The following is a 21,743-nucleotide window of genomic DNA, read 5'->3' as shown; positions in this document are numbered from 1 at the left end:
TGTACAGTGTGATTCATTATACTGAACATTTTCTCATAGCTGCAGTTATTGTTTGGGATATTTATGTAGAAATCGAATTAACCCCTTCCCGAAATCCGATGTATATACTAGTCCCACTCAATTAATTAGAATATCATCAGAAAGTTTATTTATTTCAGTAATTCAATTCAAAAAGTGAAACTCGTAAATTATATAGATTTATTACACACATAGTGATCTATTTCCAGCATTTTTTCTTTTAATGTTGAAAATTATGGCTAACAGTTAATGAAATTAAATCTGACGCGTCACTTTATGTGGTAATAACTTTGGAATGCAAGCGATTCGGAGATAATTTTCTCGTGACATATTGTACTTTATGTTAGGGGAAAAATTTGGTAGATAAATTCATTGCTTATTTGTGAAAAACACCAACATTTAGAGAAAATATAAAGAATATTATGATTTTTCTAATTTTAAATGTATCTCCTTGTAAAACAGATAGTAATACCACACAAAATAGTTACTAATTAAAATTTTCCATATGTCTACTTTGTTTGCATCGTTTTTTGAACGTCCTTTTATTTTTCTAGGACGTTGTAAGGCTTAGAACTATAGCAGCAATTTTTCACATTTTTAAGAAAATTTCAAATGGCTATATTTTCAGGGAGGACAGTTCTGAAGTGGTTTTGAGGGCCCTATATATTAGAAACCCCTATAAAAAAAACATTGACCCCATTTTTAAAAAAAACTACATCCCACAGGGAATTTATCTAGGGGTATAGTTAGCATTTTGACCCCACAGTTTTTTTCGGTACATTTGTTTGAATTAGTCTGTGAAAATGAAAATCTACTTTTTTCTGGAAAAACATAGAATTTTCTAATTTTTGCAATGAACAAAAATGAAAACGCAACACAATATTTGTAAAGCAATTTCTCCCTATTATGGAAATACCCCATATGTGGTAATAAACTGCTGATTGGACCCACGGAAGGGCTCAGGACGGAAAGAGCTCCATTTGGATTTTGGAGCGCAGATTTTACTAGAATGGTTTTTGGTGCCATGTCGCGTTTGCAACGCACTGGAGGGACCTAAACAGTGGAAACCCCCCAAAAGAGACCCCATTTTGGAAACTACACCCTCAAGGAATTTTTCTAGTGGTATAGTTAGCATTTTGACCACATAGGTTTTTTGCTGAATTTATTGGAATTAGTCTGTGAAGATGAAAATCTACTTTTTTTCTGAAAAAACATTTTTCTAATTTTTATAAGGAATAAAGGAGAAAAAGCACCTTAACATTTGTAAGGTAATTTCTCCTGATTACGGCAATACTTCATATGTGGTAATAAACTGCTATTTGGATCCACGGCAGGGCTCAGAAGGGCGGGAGTGCCATTTGGATTTTGCAGCTCAGATTTCGCTGAATTGGTTTCTGGGGGCCATGTCGCATTTGCAAAGACCCTGAAGTACCAGTACAGTAGAAATTCCCTAGGTGTGATCCTATTTTAGAGACTATACCCCTTTAAAGAATTAAATTAGAGGTTTACTAAGCATTTTGATCCCTCAGGTGGTTTATAGATTTTATACTTCTAGATTTAGCTCATAATTTTTCATTTCCACAAGAAATACAGGAGAAAAGGACACCCCAAAATTCGTTAAACAATTTCTCCTGAGTAGGTAAATACCCCATATGTGGTTGTAAACTGCTATTTGGATACACGGCAATGGTCTAAAGGGAAAAAGCGCAATTTCGTTTTTTGGAGTGCAGATTTTACAAAATTGTGTTTTGGCGCCATTTTTTATTGCGCTGAAGTACCAGTACAGTGAAAACCCCCGAGAAGTGACCCCATTTAGGAAACTACACCCCTCAAGGAATTCATCTAGAAATGTAGTGAGCATTTTGACCCCAAAGGTTTTGCAGAAATTAGTACACAGTAGATGTTGCGGATTGAAAATTGCCATTTTCCACAGATATGCTATTTCAGTGCCCAATGTGTTGTGCTCAGATTGTGCCACTTTAGACACACACCCTTTAAATTGTTAAGCGGGTGCTATAGAGTACAGTAATACCCTATATGTGGTCATAAACTGTTTTCGCACACTGCCAGGCCCAGAAGGAGTGCCATTTGGCTTTTGGAACGCAGATTTTGCTTGTTAGTACTTTTGTTTAGTGTTTTACCGGTGTTTCAGTTTATAATGTGGGGGCATATGTAAGCTGGACGGAGTGCATCATGGTATATTTAATCTTGGCGGAGTGCATCAGGGCATTTGTAATCTGGGCGGATTCATCAGGGTATATGCAAACTGGACTGAGTGCATCAGTGTATATGTAATCTGGGTGGAATGCATCAGGGTATATGTAAGCTGGGCGAAGTGCATCAGGGTAGATGTAAGCTGGGCAGAGCACATCAGGGTAGATGTAAGCTGGGCGGAGCGCATCAGTGTATATGTAAGCTGGGTGGAGTGCATCAGGGTATATGTAAGCTGGGCGGAGTGCATCAGGGTATATGTAAGCTGGACGGAGTGCATCAGGGTATATGTAAGCTGGGCGGAGTGCATCATTCAAAAGAGGATGATGTAATAGTGGGGTAAATTAATAATAAAATGAATTATCCATGGATAGTGACGTACGCTTTGAACCAATCCTTTATGCACAGGTCAGTTTTTTGGGTGCAGGAGTCGCACTTCTAAAGGGTGTCCGTGGTATTGTACAAAATATCCGCACTCCAGAATTGCCTAATGTTTGACTTCTTCACTAGCCCCATATGTACCACAGACCCCTAAATGTTATAGTTTCCTCTGCATTTACAGGGTCTACCAGTGGGGGCTAGCAAATGATGACGTGGGGTTTGAGGTGAAGAACTGCTGCACATATAAATTAGTCTGGACCGTCGTTTGCATTATTGCGTTCCGAGAGTCGTAACTTTTTATTCTTCTGTTGACGAGCTGTGTGAGTGCTTGATTTTCATGGGACGAACTGTAGTTTCTATTAGTATCATTTTGGGGTACATGTGATATAATGATCAGATTTTATTCAATTTTTTGGGAGATGAGACAAAAAAACTGAAATTCTCTAACTTTTTTAATATATTTTTAACGGAGTTCTCTGTGCAGTATAAATAACATGTTTACTTTATTATGCGGTTCGATACGATTATGACAATACCAAATTTATATTGTTTTTATGTTATACTATTTTACACAATAAAAACAATTTTCTAAGTAAAATAATGTTTTAGTGTCATCATATTCTGAGAGCCATAACTGTTTTTAGTTTTTTGTCGACAGAGCGAAGTGAGGGCTTGTTTTTTGCATTATTGGTACCATTTTGGGGTACTTGCGACTTTTTGATCACTTTTTATAAAAAATTTTGGGAAACAACCTGACCAAAAAAGGAAATTCTGCCATTGTTTTTTATTTCTTTTTTTTTTACGGTGTTCACCGTGCGGGATAAATAATATGATATTTTTATAGGTCAGGTCGATACAAACGCGGTGATACCTATTATGTATAGTTTTTTGTTTTTTTTTTCATTTTCTAATTATAAAGGGCTTGATCAGGGAAACAGGGTGATTATTGTTTTTATTACATAAAACTTTTTTTATTTATCTAAAACATTACTTTTTTTTACTTTTTTACACTTACTAGGGGACTTGAAGATCTGATCTTCTGATCCCCAGTGCAATACCTCACTACTTATGTATGTACTTATGTAGTGCAGTTTATTGTAAGTATCCTTTTACAACTGACAGTTAAGCCTATTACATCCTGCCTTGGTCAGGACCTAATAGGCCGTTGCCAGACTTCCTGGTTGCCATAGCAACCATCGACACCCCACGATTATTTGCAGGGGGCAACGGGGTACAGAGGGAGCCCCCTGCCTCTGTGTCAATCACTTAAATGCCGCTGTCGCTGTTGACAGCAGCATTTAAGGTGTTAAACGGCAGCGATCGGAGATAACTGTGATCGCCGCCGTTGCAGTGGGATGTCGGCTGTATATTACAGCCGACACCCGCTGAAGATGAAGCTTGCACAGCTCCTGTGCCCGCTTCATCCTCAGGGTGTTACTGTACACCAATTTGCCGGAACGCACCAATAAAAAGGACGTACAATAACGCCCATTTGCGGGAAGGGGTTAATACCGAAATGTAGGCCTACTGAAAAGTATATACAGTATATGGACTCAATACTTGGTTGGGGCTACTTTTCCATGAATTACTGAAACAGTGCAGCGTGGCATGGGGGCGCTAAGCCTTTGGCACTGCTGTGGTGTTATGGAAGCCCAGGTTGCTTTGATAGCGGCCTTCAGCTCGTCTGCATTGTTGGGTCTTGTGTCTCATCTTCCTCTTGACAATACCCCATAGATTCTCAACGGGGTTTAGATCAGGCGAGTTTGTTGGCCAATCAAGCACAGTGATACTGTGGTTATTAAACCAGGTATTGGTACTTTTGGCAGTGTGGGCAGGTGCCAACTCCTGCTGGAAAATGAAATCAGCATCTCCATAAAGCTTGTCAGCAGAGGGAAGCATGAAGTGCTCTAAAATTTCCTGGTAGCTAGCTGGCTGCGTTGACTCTGGACTTGATATAACACAATGAATTGCAAATAATTTTTTTAATTAGATAATATAGCATATTCTAATTTTCTGAGACACTAAATTTTGGGTTTTCATTAACTGTTAGCCATAATCATCAACATTAAAAGAAAAACATGCTGGAAGTAGATCACTCTGTGTGTAATGAATCTATAGAATATATGAGTTTCACTTTTTGAATTGAATTACTGAAATAAATAAACTTTTTGATGATGTTCTAATTCATTGAGAAGGACTAGTATATAAGGCAGATGGTGGATGGGTATGTATGGAGCTGATGTCAGCTGTATATTACATCTGACAACCTGTTTCAACAGCCAGCTTCGGAGATAATTACATTCCAGCTGTTTAAACACTTACATACTACGGTCAATATTGAAAGGAGCATCTAAGCAGTTGTATAGAGGGCGGGAGCTTCCTCTGTTGCCCCATCAGCTCCCCAACGATACAATCGCTGGGTGCCAATGGGTTGTCATGCAACTGGGGGTCTAATGAATATTTTTAATCTTACAATTCTTGTTAGGCCTACAGAGGCAGGACCTAATAGGATAGCGCTGACAGGACAATACAATGCAATACATAATATTGCACTGTATTATACAATCGATCACATGTTTGAGAACCCTAGTGGGAAAAGAAAGTTTAAAAAAGGTAAAATAAATTATAAAGTGTTTTAAAATATATATGAAAAAACAATAAGGCTGGGTTCACACAACCTATTTTCAGACGTAAACGAGGCGTATTATGCCTGGTTTTACGTCTGAAAATAAGGCTACAATACGTCGGCAAACATCTGCCCATTCATTTGAATGGGTTTGCCGACGTACTGTGCAGACAACCTGTCATTTACGCGTCGTCGTTTGACAGCTGTCAAACGTCGAAGCGTAAAAATGCAGCCTCGTCAAAAGAAGTGCAGGACACTTCTTTCAGACGTAATTTGAGCCGTTCTTCATTGAACTCAATGAAGCACAGCTCAAAATGAACGTCTGTCAGAGAAGCCTCACAAAATGCGAGGAGGAGGATTTACGTCTGAAACGAGGCAGCTGTTTTCTCCTGAAAACTGTCTGTCTTTTCAGACGTAGAAGCCTTCTACCATGTGCACATACCCTAATAGTAAAAAAAAAAAGTTATCCTATTCATTACTTAAATAAATAACAAAAATAAACATAATTGGTATCTGTAACGATCCCAACTATTAAAATATAATATTATTTATAACGCACTGTAAACGCTGTACAAAAAATGAATTGCTGTTTTTTTGGCAACATATCTCCCAAGAAAAATATAATAAAAAAAGTGAATAAAAAGCTTTATGTACCCCAAAATGGTACCAATAAAATCTACTGATTGCCTTGCAAAAACAATTCCTCACACAGCTCCATCGACCGAAAAATAAAAAAAAAGTTCTGGGTCTTGGAAGGTTGGGATGAAAAAAACAAAAGCAAAAACTGCTGCTGGGGAAAGGGGGTAAAGGTCTAAATGTAATATTCAAGTAAATAATGCTTATTAATACTTCATTAAAATAAAGTACCCCATAATTAAATTCTAGCAATGCTTAAAGAGGCTCTGTCACCAGATTTTGCAGCCCCTATCTGCTATTGCAGCAGATAGGCGCTGCAATGTAGATTACAGTAACGTTTTTATTTTTAAAAAACGAGCATTTTTGGCCAAGTTATGACCATTTTCGTATTTATGCAAATGAGGCTTGCAAAAGTACAACTGGGCGTGTTGAAAAGTAAAAGTACAACTGGGCGTGTATTATGTGCGTGCATCGGGGCGTGTTTACTACTATTACTAGCTGGGCGTTGTGTATAGAAGTGTCATCCACTTCTCTTCACAACGCCCAGCTTCTGGCAGTGCAGCACTGTGACGTCACTCACAGGTCCTGCATCGTGTCGGCACCAGAGGCTACAGTTGATTCTGCAGCAGCATCAGCATTTGCAGGTAAGTAGCTACATCGACTTACCTGCAAACGCCGATGCTGCTGCAGAATCATCTGTAGCCTCTGGTGCCGACACGATGCAGGACCTGTGAGTGACGTCACAGTGCTGCACTGCCAGAAGCTGGGCGTTGTGAAGAGAAGTGGATGACACTTCTATACACAACGCCCAGCTAGTAAAAGTAGTAAACACGCCCCGATGTACGCACATAATACACGCCCAGTTGTACTTTTACTTTTCAACACGCCCAGTTGTACTTTTGCAAGCCTCATTTGCATAAATACGAAAATGGTCATAACTTGGCCAAAAATGCTCGTTTTTTAAAAATAAAAACGTTACTGTAATCTACATTGCAGCGCCTATCTGCTGCAATAGCAGATAGGGGTTGCAAAATCTGGTGACAGAGCCTCTTTAAAGCGGCTGTCACCACATTATAAGTGCTCTATCCTGTAATACAGATTACAGAAGTGTTTTTTATTTAGAAAAACTATCTATTTTCAACAAGTTATGGGCGATTTTAGCTTTATGCTAAGGACTTTCTTAATAGACAACTAGGTGCGTTTTTTAACTTTTGACCAAGTGGGTGTTGTGGAGAGAAGTGTATGAGGCTGACCAATCAGCGTCATACACTTCTCCATTCATTTACTCTGCACATAGTGATCCTGCATTGTTCACTATGTGCAGCCACATACTCACACATTAACGTTACTGAAGTGTCTTGACAGTAAATAGACATCGCGTCCAGCCAGGACGCCTTGTCTATTCATAATCCTGATGTCTGAGAAAATAAAAAAGTACACAGCGCCACATGGTGCAAGATAAACCTTGTTAGGTAGGGTAATGGATAGCAAGGGTAAGTTGTTGCCCTCACCGTAAGAGCTTGTACTGGCAGGTACAGCTTAGGGATGTAAGCAGTGTTGTGACAAGGTTGCAGCTTTCAGTATCCAGGTACCGGCAACAATGGTATTGTGCCGCGAGTGAATAGCAGTAAAAAAGATTATATATTTTTTCAAAAAAACATATATGTTAAAACTGGATATTTGAGAAAGCGCTACACAATTAGATTAGTAGAATGATGCATATGATAGATTTATTGCATAAAAAGGAAGGGCCCTTCCTTTTTATGCAATAAATCTATCATATGCATCATTCTACTAATCTAATTGTGTAGCGCTTTCTCAAATATCCAGTTTTAACATATATGTTTTTTTTAAAACATATATAATCTTTTTTACTGCTATTCATAATCCTGAAACTACGGTAACGTTTGTGTGTTACTTACAGCACAGCAAGAGTAATCTCGCGAGATCTCGCTGTAAATGACAGCTAAGCGTGATCTCGATGTGCTGTGTGAGTAAGTCACACAAAAACGTTACCGAAGTGTCGGGATTGTGAATAGACATCCCGTCCTGGTTGGACGCGATATCTATTTACTGTCAAGACACTTCAGTAACCTTAATGTGTGAGTATGTGTCTGCACATCATCATCCAGCAAGACCACTATGTGCAGAGTAAGTGAATGGGGAGAAGTGTATGACGCTGATTGGTCACTGATTGGTCAGTGTCATACACTCCTCTGTACAACGCCCACTTGGTCAAAAGTGTGTATTAAGAAATTCATTAGCATAAAGCTAAAATCGTTCATATCTTGGTGAAAATAGATCATTTTTCTAAATAAAAAACACTGCTGTAATCTACATTACAGCGCCGATCACATTATGTAGGAGATAGGGCAATTATAATGTGGTGACAGAGCCTCTTTAAAAAATATAACTGCTGCTTATGAATACCAGTGTATGTAATGCAATATGATCACCATAAATCAGAAAGTGAATAACGTGGAGCATGGCTTCTAATCGTTTGCTTGTAATGCTTTGTCTGTCTAACCCCAAGTGTAAAGCTTCGTGTTTGCTTGAACTGCCCAAATCAGGGGATGATGTTAATTTTGTATTACTTAAAGAGTATCTGTAACTAGCTCCTACAAAATGAGTTATTAGACTCAAGTAATTGCCGCTGTGTTTGATTCCAACAATGTTTGTTCTTTACTTCCGTTGCTGAGATATTGCCCCTCTTTATTTAACAATATGTAAATGAACCGCTGGCTAACCAATTGGGTTTGGTTTCACAAAAGTGATAATCCAAAAAATGCCTGCAGCGGGAAGGGGTAAGTGCAATTTCCCACTGTCCCAGACTAGAAAAGTCCCAGTATCACTGCTACCACACAGGTGGCACCACTTCACACAGGTAGTTATCAGGATAAAGGCTACATTAAGAACATACATTCCGCTCTCTTGTGTACAAAAAAGGGGTTGAACACTTTTTTAATTTTTATTAATTTATTTATAGAATAGAAAAATCATACAGTTGTCTAATATACATGTATTAGAAATTCTGCTCACATACCTTTCTTATATTATTGCATTTGCCTCACTCTAAAATGAAAAAATAATGGTATATAGGCCATAGATAAGTCCATAGCAAAGCATCAATACGATAACTGAATGAACTAAAAGATAGTGTAATGTGACACATGGTCAGGGACTAAAGATAGCGTCAAGTGACATCTGGCATTTAGGTAACACTGTCTGAGTATATAACAGGTGAATAATAGGTTATTGAGTAGCAGAAGTTACAAAGTATTTCTACCCACAGCAGCATCTCATCTGTCAGTGTCTATGCAGGAGCATCACATTGTTTTCCCTGTCTCCTCTGTGTATGTTTTTAATATTTATCTTTATTAACAACATCACCTAGAGACAGGCAGCCATATTTAAAAATTGCCAAGAGTAGTGTGTGATTAACGCCATGTTTAGTCATATTCACCTTGCGGATGCATTACACAGGACTAATCTGTGGACTATACGATTCTACGGTGACAGGGGCCTCATGCACTATAAGAAAGGTAAGTGAGCAGTCCACCAGTCTTCTTTGTTGATATTTAATTCTTCAATAGACAAATCGAAACAGAACACTTAATAAATATATATATATATATATATATATATGTGTGTAATACCCATGGCCGCGGTCCGTCAGGTTTACTCACCTCCTGACGGCCGCAGCCATGGATCAGTGAACGCGGACCCACATCTCCTCCTCAGGAGACGCCAGCGCTCACTTCCGCTTCACTCTGCTGTGTCCCATAGGGTACACGTGCACGCTCGTGCCCGCTCTTAAAGGGCCAGCGCGCACACCTGACTTAAAAAAACAAATTAGCCCATGAGCACCTTGGACTACAAGAAGGGCCCTGTCCCTTCCTGCATTTCCTGAGCATTGTTGGAGTCGAGTCGTGCTGTGTACAACGCCTTCCTGTTTACACCACGCCTGGTGTCCGCCTGCCGCCAAGGTACCATCCGAGGCTGTCTTCACTACTGTCTGAGGTACCACAGGTACACCTATCCGAACTATTGACTTTGACTTGTAGCCTGTTGGCCAGCTGCTATACCGTCAAGGTGGTACGGCCAAGTAGGTCCACCCACCCAAAGTGACAGTACGCTCACATCATGGATCCCGCTGATCAATCCAAGACCATGACGACGTTACAAGTGATGCGGGCAGATATGCTAGACCTCCGGTCTTGACAGGACCAATTCCTCCAGGCATTGAACATTATTGCACTTCGGCTGGATGTGCAAGCTGCCGTTCCTCCTACTACACCTCCTGGCATTACAGACCCTCCGACTTGGTTCGCTTTCATCGTCTCTCTCCTCACTGCCAGGGCCCTAGCATGGACGAACCCTATATGGGAGAGACAAGGACTAGAGACCCGTGACTTCCAGGGGTTCCTACGGACATTTTGCACGGTGTTTGGGGAGCCTTGACGAGTCTCGTCAGCAGCTGCCTCCTTTCTGAACCTTTGCCAGGGAGACACGTCCGTGGGTCGAGTACGCCATCCAATTCCACACCCTGGCGGGAGAGTTGTTGTGTAACAATGAGGCCTTGGTGGCTACATTCTGGCAGGGACCATCCCTTGAGATTAAGGACGAGATCTGCCATCTACCCTTGATGACCTCATCCTTCTGGCCATCCGGATTTACATAAGGATCCGAGAACGGTTCTAAGAGGCCCGTAGGGGCCCGTAGGGAGGGAGGACCCCCTAGTCCTCATCAGCTGTTCCTCCAAAGGAGTCTTTGTGGATAGACTATTTCAAACTGTCTACCCAGGAGAGACAACGCAGACGCACGTCGGGACTCTTGTCTATATTGCGGCCTCGGAGCCAATCTTGTGCGTATGTACCCCCAAAAGCTCCAGAGCCTAGGGTTGGTTGGAAAGACAACCCTGGGTGAAGGAGGACTTTCTTCTAAATTCTCCATTCCCGTGACCATAGTGTCCGGCGAAAAAACACACCGGGTCTCTGCTTATCTGGACTCTGGATCCGCAGCTAACTTCATTCGGAGAAACCTGGTGGATCTTCTCCAGTTGCCCACAACCCCTCTGGAGAGGCCTTTGATTTTTTTAACCCGTCAGATGCGGTGCTGGATAGCAAGTTGTTTGGGAGGGAAGGGGCCGCATCGGAGCGGTTTCGGGGGGATCTCCTGAAGTGCGGGCTGCTGGTAACAGCCTTGGGTTTCAGGGCAACGATCGGAGACCACTAGCAGTGGTCTCCAATCAGTTGTAACCCCTCAGATGCGGCGCTCAATAGCAAGTGCCACATCTGAGTTGTTTGGGACGGAGGGGGCCACATCGGAGCGGTTTTCCCGGTCATCGGTTAATCTGCCTCTGAAGCCAAGGCTGTTAGCAACAGCCTTGGCTTCAGTGTGCTGATCCGAGACCAATAACAGTGGTCTCCGTTCATGTGATCACTGTGAGAACCATTCACAGTGATCACAAAATGAAAAACGAAGTGTTTCTCCTACCTGTCTCTCTGTCTCTCCTCACACTTGTTACTCTGTATGAGAAGAGACAGAGAGAGAATTTTACTGTGACACCAAAGACACAAAATTACAAAAAATCTAATATATGAACTTTATATAAACTTCAATTGTATACCTAGGCTAGGCTTATCCTTAGGGCACGTTCACACGTGGCAGAGTTTTTCCGCTGCAAATGTTGGTGCAGATTTGGGGCAATTACGCAACGAATCTGCACCAACATTTGCATATTTGACAGGTAATTCAGACGTTGCAGAAAACACAGCAGACTTGCCACAGATTTCAGTTTTTGCATTGCAAAGGCTGAAATCCGCAGTGAAATTCCGCTTCTTCTCCGCCACAGACAGTGCATGCTGCAGAGGGAAAATTCCGCACCGCAGCTTATGGTCCACAGCTGAGTTTTCCGCAACGTCTGAACTAACTTGCCTAAAAATGTATTTAAACAAATGTAAAAAACAGCCACTGGAGAATTTCACTGCGGACTGTACACAGCGGAATTCCACAGCAACGTGTGAATGTGCCCTTAGGTTTAGTCTAGGGTTATCCTAGGTTCTATTCTAGAGTTAGTCTAGGGTTAGCCTAGGTTTAGCCTAGGGTTTTTGTGTAGCGTACGTTTGTGACGTCTTTGTATTTTATTTGTGCAAAAAAAATAAATAAATATATGTAAAAAAAAAAGTTTGTTTGATCGCATACGAGGAGCCAAAAATTTTTCGAAGCTCCACCTGCGGGGAGTTTATAACCATATCCGGATTGGCCCGGGGTGACGAATAGAAGACGACATTTAACACTCGTGACGGACATTATGAATAACTAGTAATGCCCTTCGGCCTGTGTAACGCTCCCGCGGTCTTCCAAGATTTTGTTAATGACATCTTCCGTGACGTACTCTATGTTTGTGTTGTGGTCCATCTTGATGACATCTTGATTTTTTTTCTCCAGGTCCGATGACTCATCAGAGTCATGTCCGTCAAGTTTTGCTGCGATTAAGGGAGAATCGCCTGTACGCGAAGTTGGAGAAGTGCGTGTTTGAAAGAAATGCTCTGCCCTTCCTGGGATACATCATCTTGGATCAAGGCCTCAAGGCTTGAGGTCCTTACAGCGTTTCCTGGGATTCGCCAATTTCTACAGACCGTCCATTCCAAACTTCTCCTCACTGACATCTCCTATCTCTACCCTCACCAAAAAAGGCATGAACGCCAAGGTGTGGACTCCAGAAGCGGAATCCTCATTTAATAGCCTGAAGAGTGCCTTCACGTCAGCCTCTATCCTCCATCATCCAGATGTTTCTCGACAGTTTTCGTTGGAGGTGGACGCCTCCTCTGCTGGTGCTGGTGCACTTCTGTTCCACAGAGGTTGGAAGGGCAAAGCAGTGGTATGTGGCTATTACTCTGAACTCCTTCTCTTCAGTGGAACGCAACTACTCGATTGGGGATAGGGAGTTACTGGCCGTCAAATTCGCCCTGGAGGAGTGGAGGAATCTACTAGAGGTCGCAGTACATCCCACCCTGATATTCACTGACCACAAGAATCTCACCGATCTCCAGACGGCCCAACGGCTGAACCCTCGCCATGCTAGGTGGTCGCTCTTCTTTGCTCGGTTCCAGTTTGAGCTCCACTACCATCCGGCCGACAAGAATATGAGGGCCGATGCCTTATTCAGGTCGTTTGAGATAGAGGACACCATGGAGTCTCCACAAAATATTATTGATCCGTGTTGCATTGTCTCTGTCAACCCCCTGTAAGTTAGAGACATCCCTCCGGGGAGGACTTTTCTGCGCCTGGCAGACAGAGGGAGAATCCTCCGCTGGGGACACAGCTCCAGATTGGCAGGTCACCCAGGTACCCGTAAGGCCCGAGACCTCATTGCCCATAATTTCTGTTGGCCCACGCTGCCGAAGGACATTATGGACTTTGTTTCGTCCTGCTCAGTGTGCGCAGCTAACAAGGTTGCTCACTCCGAACCTGCTGGCCTGCTCCAGCTGCTGCATGTGCCCGATGCTACCTGGCAACATATAGCAATGGACTTTGTTACTGATCTGCCTCCCTCTGCGGGTGGTGGTGGACCGATATTCGAAGATGGCTCACTTCGTTCCGCTGACTAGTCTATCTTCTGCTGTTGGACTGGCCAACCTCTTCATCCATCACATCTTCCACCTGCATGGCTTGCCACGGCATATCGTGTCTGATCAGGGGGTTCAGTTCACCTTAAGGTTCTGGAGAGCCCTCTGTAAACTTCTCAATGTAAAGTTGGACTTTTCCTCAGCCTACCATCACCAGTCCAAAGGTCAAGTCGAGAGGATCAATCAGATCATGGAGAACTACCTACGACACTTCATTTCCAAGCAGCATGATGACTGGGTGCAGCTTCTTCCTTGGGCCGAGTTCTCGTACAATAATCATACAAGTGAGTCCACAAGAACTACACCTTTCTTCATTGTCTACGGTGAACACCCATGAATTCCTCTCCCGGTATCCGTTATGTCCGAGGTTCCCGCAGCTGATTCTGCTTTTAAGGACTTCCTGCAGATCTGGCAGCAGACCCGATCCTCCATTCTGCTGGCGGTCGACCGCATGAATTGTAAGGCAGACACAAGGAGAAGAGAACATCCCCAGTTTCTCCCAGGTACCAAGGTCTGGCTGTCCTCGAGAGATATACGGCTGAGGGTGTCATCAAACAAGTTTGCTCCCAGGTTCCTCTGACCCTTCGAGATCTTGCAACAGATCAACCCTGTCTCCTACAAGCTTCGGCTGCCTCCTTCCATGTCTCCCTTCTGAAGCCTGTGGTCCTGAACCTCTACTCCAAGGTTCCTAGTCCTGCAGTGGCTGCCAGCAGTTCATCAGATACATTTGAGGTTAAGGAGATCCTGGACACCAAGAGAGTGGGTGCAAGAACCTTTTATTTGGTGGATTGGAGGGAATTTGGTCCTGAAGAGAGGTCCTGGGAGCCAGAGGAGAACCTCAATGCTCCTACCCTCCTGAAGAAGTTTCTCTCTCGCTCTGGTCCCAAGAGGAGGGGGCATAAGAGGGGGGATACTGTAATACCCATGGCCACGGGCCATCAGGTGTACTCGCCTCCTGACGGCCGCAGCCATGGATCAGTGAGTGCTCACTTCTGCTTCACTCTGCTGTGTCCCGCAGGGTCCGCTCCTAAAGGGCCAACGCGCACCTGAATTAAAGAACCAAACTAGGCCATGAGCACCTTGGGCTATAAGAAGACCCCTTTCCCTTCCTGCATGCCTGAGCATTGTTGTCGTTTACCTATGTTAGTCTCTGCAAATGGTCCCTTTAGTGTTTCCTAGTTCCCAGTGTTCCCGTTCCTGCTACCTGTATGCTGTGTCCCGTGCTATTCTCGATCAAGTGTCATTTAGAGTTGGAGTCGAGTCGTGCTGTGTACTACGCCTTCCTAGTTACACCACACCTGGTGTCCGCCTACTGCCAATGTCCCATGCGATCCGGTCTTCACTACTGTCAGAGGTACCACAGGTACATCTATCTGAACTATTGACTTTGACTTTTACCCTGTTGGCCAGCTGCTATACCGTTAAGGCGGTATGGCCCAGTGGGTCCACACACCCAGCGTGACAATGTGTGTGTGTGTGTGTGTATATATATATATATATATATATATATATATATATAAAACTACCGTTCAAAAGTTTGGGGTCACCCAGACAATTTTGTGTTTTCCATGAAAACTCACACTTATATTTATCAAATGAGTTGCAAAATGACTAGAAAATATAGTCAAGACATTTACAAGGTTAGAAATAATGATTTTTATTTGAAATAATAATTTTCTCCTTCAAACTTTGCGTTTGTCAAAGAATGCTCCATTTGCAGCAATTACAGCATTGCAGACCTTTGCATTCTAGCTGTTAATTTGCTGAGGTAATCGGGAGAAATTTCACCCCATGCTTCCTGAAGTCCCTCCCACAAGTTGGATTGGCTTGATGGGCACTTCTTGCGTACCATACGGTCAAGCTGCTCCCACAACAGCTCTATGGGGTTGAGATCTGGTGACTGCGCTGGCCACTCCATTACAGATAGAATACCAGCTGCCTGCTTCTTCCCTAAATAGTTCTTGCATAATTTGGAGGTGTTCTTTGGGTCATTGTCCTGTTGTAGGATGAAATTGGCTCCAATCAAGCGTTGTCCACAGGGTATGGCATGGCGTTGCAAAATGGAGTGATAGCCTTCCTTATTCAAAATCCCTTTTATCTTGTACAAATCTCCCACTTTACCAGCACCAAATCAACCCCAGACCATCACATTACCTCCACCATGCTTGACAGATGGCGTCAGGCACTCCTCCAGCATCTTTTCAGTTGTTCTGCGTCTCACAAATGTTCTTCTGTGTGATCCAAACACCTCAAACTTTGATTCGTCTGTCCATAACACTTTTTTCCAATCTTCCTCTGTCCAATGTCTGTGTGCTTTTGCCCATATTAATCTTTTCCTTTTATTCGCCAGTCTCAGATATGGCTTTTTCTTTGCCACTCTGCCCTAAAGGCCAGCATCCCGGAGTCGCCTCTTCACTGTAGACGTTGACACTGGCGTTTTGCGGGTACTATTTAATGAAGCTGCCAGTTGAGGACCTGTGGGGCGTCTATTTCTTAAACTAGAGACTCTAATGTACTTGTCTTGTTGCTCAGTTGTGCAGCGGGGCCTCCCACTTCTCTTTCTACTCTGGTTAGAGCCTGTTTGTGCTGTCCTCTGAAGGGAGTAGTACACACCGTTGTAGGAAATCTTTAGTTTCTTGGCAATTTCTCGCATGGAATAGCCTTCATTTCTAAGAACAAGAATAGACTGTCGAGTTTCACATGAAAGCTGTCTTTTTCTAGCCATTTTGAGAGTTTAATCGAACCCACAAATGTAATGCTCCAGATTCTCAACTAGCTCAAAGGAAGGTCAGTTTTATAGCTCCTCTAAACAGCAAAACTGTTTACAGCGGTGCTAACATAATTGCACAAGGGTTTTCAAGTGTTTTCTAATCATCCATTAGCCTTCTAACACAGTTAGCAAACACAATGTACCATTAGAACACTGGAGTGATGGTTGCTGGAAATGGGGCTCTATACACCTATGTAGATATTGCATTAAAAACCAGACGTTTGCAGCTAGAATAGTCATTTAGCACATTAACAATGTATAGAGTGTATTTTTGATTAATTTAATGTTATCTTCATTGAAAAAAACTGTGCTTTTCTTTAAAAAATAAGGAAATTTCTAAGTGACCCTAAACTTTTGAACGGTAGTGTATGTATGTATGTATATATATATATATATATATATACTAGCTTTTATACCCGGCGTTGCTCGGGAGGTTGACTTACGGTATAGATAGAGTAAAAGCTCACTATTTAAATACCTCTCAGTACGAATTTAATTGCTACCTCTCGATATGAATTTAATTGCTAGAGAGTGTAAATAATGTTATTGGAAGCATAAAAGAAATTAAATAAAGCAATATATTCATTACAGATTTATATAGTGTTGATTTAGGATTGCATGTTTCTATTCCAACGCTTTCTTGTAAACAATGTTTTTTGTCTTTTGATCCGGTGCCAAGATGTAGAGATTCTTTCCAGTGCTGACTCTGGAGCAAGCAACATATAGTTGCCCATGGGAAAAACAGGGACTTTGAAGGTGTATTCCTGCCACTTTCAGGGATTGACCTTGAACCTTGTTAATTGTCATTGTGAAGGCTAGGTGTTAAGGGAACAGTTGCCGCTTGAACTCGAAAGGAACATAATTTGGAGCGTGGGAATGCAAGGAATAAAGACAACTTCCCCCTTGGCACATCATGTTAGTATGGTGGCCTCGATGACTTTATCCATCAACTTCTTGACACACAGCCTAGTCCCGTTGCAAAGTTTCGGAGCGTTAATGTTTCTCAACAGCATGATTGGTGAGCCAACCGTCAACATCAATCGATGGGCAGGTAAGCCAGGCGGCTCGAGAGAGAGTTGAGAAATTCTGTCGGATAGTACACCGCCTGATCGGGGTCAATAACTGTGTCGGTGGACTTGTACAGCTTTTCTTGACCTGGCATAGTCATTTGAATTTGCTGCTTTATGGCGTTGACAGAATCATTCTTTGGAGCCAGTATTGCCCGTTGAGATAACCATTCATAATCTCTGTAGTTGAAGGCGATGTTGGGAAAGACACTGTTTGTAAGCTCTTCCACCGACTTGGGAAAATTTCCGAAATCATCATGGAAGTTTATCAGATTTGTCCCATTGTCAACTTGAACATCTCCATTCCCCAGATTTAGTAATCTGCTGGCAAACTCACAAGCTGTGGCATCTCCATGCAGATGAACTTGCATATTGGTAGTCAGACTCATCTTCTTCACATGCCTCCACAACACTGACTGCTTCAACCAAGCTTTCGATTTGTCTGCTGGTGTTCCCTTTGGAACAATAGGCAATGTCTGACGGAAATCACCGGCCAACACCAAGACGACACCTCCCATGACTGTATTGTTTCCACGCAAGTCCTGCAGAGTTCGATCCAGAGCTTCAAGTGCCAACTTGTGTGCCATCGTGCATTCATCCCAGACAATCATCAAACATTCTTGCAGGACATTTGCCACACTAGTACCTTTGCTGATGTTACAAACAGGAGACGCATCTCGAGTCAAGTTGAGCGGTAATTTGAACTCTGAATGGGCAGTTCTGCCACCATCAAGCAATGTTGCCGCAATGCCAGAGGAAGCAACAGCCAGAGCAATCCTGGATTGTTGTCGGATCTTTGCCAACAACAGATTTATGACAAACGTCTTTCCTGTTCCGCCAGGAGCATCCAAGAAGACAATACCACTGGTGTTTTTCACAACCATGTCCAAGATCTGATTGTACGCCGCCGTTTGGTCAGCAACCAAAAGAGGTTAATTCGTTGCAAGATAAGTCTCCAGATTGCTCATGTCATAGCTTGTTTCTCTAAGTAATTCCCGTCCATGTCTTTCAACGTTGTTCCCTTCCGTTGCGGGAAGTCCCAGTTGCTCAAATCTCTTTCCAACCATCATGACGGTCTTTTCTTCAAGTAGGATCAATGACATGTTGAACATTTGCAGAGTACAGCTGTCCAATTGGAGTCCCGGGTTTTGCCGTCGTGCTTGCATAAGAACATCCTCCGAGAGGTGCTCTTTGTACCTTTCCCACAGTTCAAGTGGCTTGGATAGTCCACATGTTGTGAGTATGACAGCAAATAGGTTTTGTAAGCTTGCTGGTAATTGGCAGGTTGCTACTTCCTCTAAAGTCTTGTCCCATTGAGAATCACTCTCAAGTAGTCCCCTTTCTTGACATGCTTGCCGATAGGTTGTACAAACATGGTCGCCAACAGTCTTGAGGCTAACAAACGATGTCGGTCCTTCTACTGTGTGAAGAAGCAACCGGAGGAAGAAGCACTCGTGGTTGTTTGGGTTCACTGTGTAGACTCTGCCAAGAGCATCACTTGACTTGATTCCAACATGACCTTCAACTGGTGTTCATTGGACTCTTCGCTTGAAACTCTTGTAGATTTATTCCACATATAATACTTTTAGAACATCGCAGTACAGGATTGTCATTGCAAAGTAACCTTGTTGGCAAAGCTTGAAGAATGCTGTCAGCGTGGTGTCTTTGGGCTGCAAAACTTGTTGTGCAGCAGTTTCCTCGGTGAAGTAGACTCTCTGTCCATTTTCCAAGTGGACGTTGAGATGAACTACCGTCGGATAGCGTCGTGAATTGGAAAGTCCAAAATTGGCCATACAGCCTCGTTGCTACTGATGTATTACGTCCAGTTTGGAATCGATCTATTTCATCAATTGTTCTTTCTTGTCTTTCTTGGCGATTTTATTTCATCAGTTGTTCTTCCTTGTCTTTCCAAGCCAAATGCTGCTTGATCCGATCCTGTGTTGACATATTTGTCAGGCGGTGTATTAGATGTGTGTCCATTTTAAACCAATGAAAAATTGGGCTTCAAACAAGCTTTTGAAAATATATAACAGGTATGTATATATATATATTTATATATATGTGTGTGTGTGTATATATATATATATATATATATATATTTGGCAAACAAGACTTAATACTTGGTGGCAAAACCCTTGTTGGCAAGCACAGCAGTCAGACTATTTTGTAGTTGATGATGAGGTTTGCACACATGTTAGATGGAATTTTGGCCCACTCCTCTTTGCAGATCATCTGTAAATCATTAAGATTTCGAGGCTGTCGCTTGGCAACTGAGATCTTCAGCTCCCTCCATAAGTTTTCGATGGGATTAAGGTCTGGAGACTGGCTAGGCCACTCCATGACCTTAATGTGCTTCTTTTTGAGCCACTCCTTTGTTGCCTTGGCTGTATGTTTTGGGTCATTGTCGTGCTGGAAGACCCAGCCACGAGCCATTTTTAATGTCCTGGTGGAGGGAAGGAGATTGTCACTCAGGATTTGACAGTACATGGCTCCATCCATTCTCCCATTGATGCGGTGAAGTAGTCCTGTGCCCTTAGCAGAGAAACACCCCCAAAACATAATGTTTCCACCTCCATGCTTGACAGTGGGGACGGTGTTCTTTAGGTCATAGGCAGCATTTCTCTTCCTCCAAACACGGCGAGTTGAGTTAATGCCAAAGAGCTCAATTTTAGTCTCATCTGACCACAGCACCTTCTCCGAATCACTCTCAGAATCATCCAGATGTTCATTTGAAAACTTCAGACGGGCCTATACATGTGCCTTCTTGAGCAGGGGGACCTTGCGGGCACTGCAGGATTTTAATCCATTACGGCGTAATGTGTTACCAATGGTTTTCTTGGTGACTGTGGTCCCAGTTGCCTTGAGATCATTAACAAGTTCCCCCCGTGTAGTTTTCGGCTGAGCTCTCACCTTCCTCAGGATCAAGGATACCCCACGAGGTGAGATTTTGCATGGAGCCCCAGATCGATGTCGATTGACAGTCATTTTGTATGTCTTCCATTTTCTTACTATTGCACCAACAGTTGTCTCCTTCTCATCCAGCGTCTTACTTATGGTTTTGTAGCCCATTCTAGCCTTGTGCAGGTCTATGATCTTGTCCCTGACATCCTTAGAAAGCTCTTTGGTCTTGCCCATGTTGTAGAGGTTAGAGTCAGACTGATTAATTGAGTCTGTGGACAGGAGTCTTTTATACAGGTGACCATTTAAGACAGCTGTCTTTAATGCAGGCACCAAGTTGATTTGGAGCGTGTAACTGCTCTGGAGGAGGCTGAACTCTTAATGGTTGGTAGGGGATCAAATACTTATTTCTCTGTGCACGATGCAAATAAATATATATAATTTTGACTATGTGATTTTCTGTTTTTTTTTATATAATCTATCTCTCACTGGTAAAATTAACCTAGCCTAAAAATTCTAGACTGTTCACGACTTTGACAGTGGGCAAACTTACAAAATCAGCAAGGGATCAAATACTTATTTCCTTCACTGTGTATGTGTATATATATATATATATAATATATATATATATATATATATTTATATATATATATCCAGTTATTAAACCATTTACACACATTTTATGTGGAACCATATCAAAGCAAGTACTTTACTTTAAATCCAAGGTTCAATTTAGAACTCGCCTCCTGAGAGAAAACATTGATATTGTTTCTCTTTTTAAAAACCTATGCTTATAACCCAATCTCTTATAAACCCTTACTGATACTTTATTATACAATAAGTTTGTTTTTCTGAAGACCACCTCCTTTAACCCCTTAATGACCGCCCATATGTGTTTTAACAGTGGCCATTAAGGGTACTTATGCCAAAGCTCTGCCTTTTCACGGCAGCTCTTTGGCATAAGATGGCGCCCCTGGGAGGCGCTTTAACTCTCTTTTGTCAGCTACCAGAGGTAGCTGAGGCCTTGAAGTACCGACCGAGGATTGTTTTGTCCGGTCCTCGGTCACGTGGTAGCCATCATTTACTGAATAGCGGCGATCATCTAAAACACTACGGCAGTTTAAAAAATAAGTTCTCTCTCCTTTCACATTATATATTCTGTAAGAGGAGAGCGAAATAGTGAAAATTAGGGCCAGAACTCCCTTATCACCCTCCCGTCCCTGATGAAGCAAAATGGCGCACGATGTCTATACATTGCTAATGCTGCCTGTGGCAGCATATGGCTAATAGTAAGGAACCAATCTCAGTGGTCCCTGATGGCATGATCACTGTGATATACCGATCACAGTGATCTATGTCAGTATGTTTAGAAAACACAGCCAGGACATGGGCTATGTCTTCCTTGCCCCTCACCGTAGTTGATCTGTGAGAGGAGAGACACTACATTCAAATCATAAGCTGTATAAGTTTAAAAAACACCACAAATTCTTCAATCTGTGCCTCTT

The 21,743-nt window shown here is 42.5% G+C and overlaps 1 protein-coding gene across 4 annotated transcripts in view; it reads left to right on the top strand.

The window, feature by feature from the left end:
• Window positions 1-21,743, top strand: part of DCAF6 (DDB1 and CUL4 associated factor 6) — a 712,682-nt gene that overhangs the window by 384,615 nt on the left and 306,324 nt on the right. The window lies entirely within an intron of this gene.

The sequence above is a fragment of the Rhinoderma darwinii genome, chromosome 2 (genome assembly GCF_050947455.1).
Source record: "Rhinoderma darwinii isolate aRhiDar2 chromosome 2, aRhiDar2.hap1, whole genome shotgun sequence".
NCBI classification, from domain to species: Eukaryota; Metazoa; Chordata; class Amphibia; order Anura; family Rhinodermatidae; genus Rhinoderma; species Rhinoderma darwinii.
The sequence above is the reverse complement of the archived record's forward strand: the minus strand, read 5'-3'. Positions and strand labels throughout refer to the sequence as shown.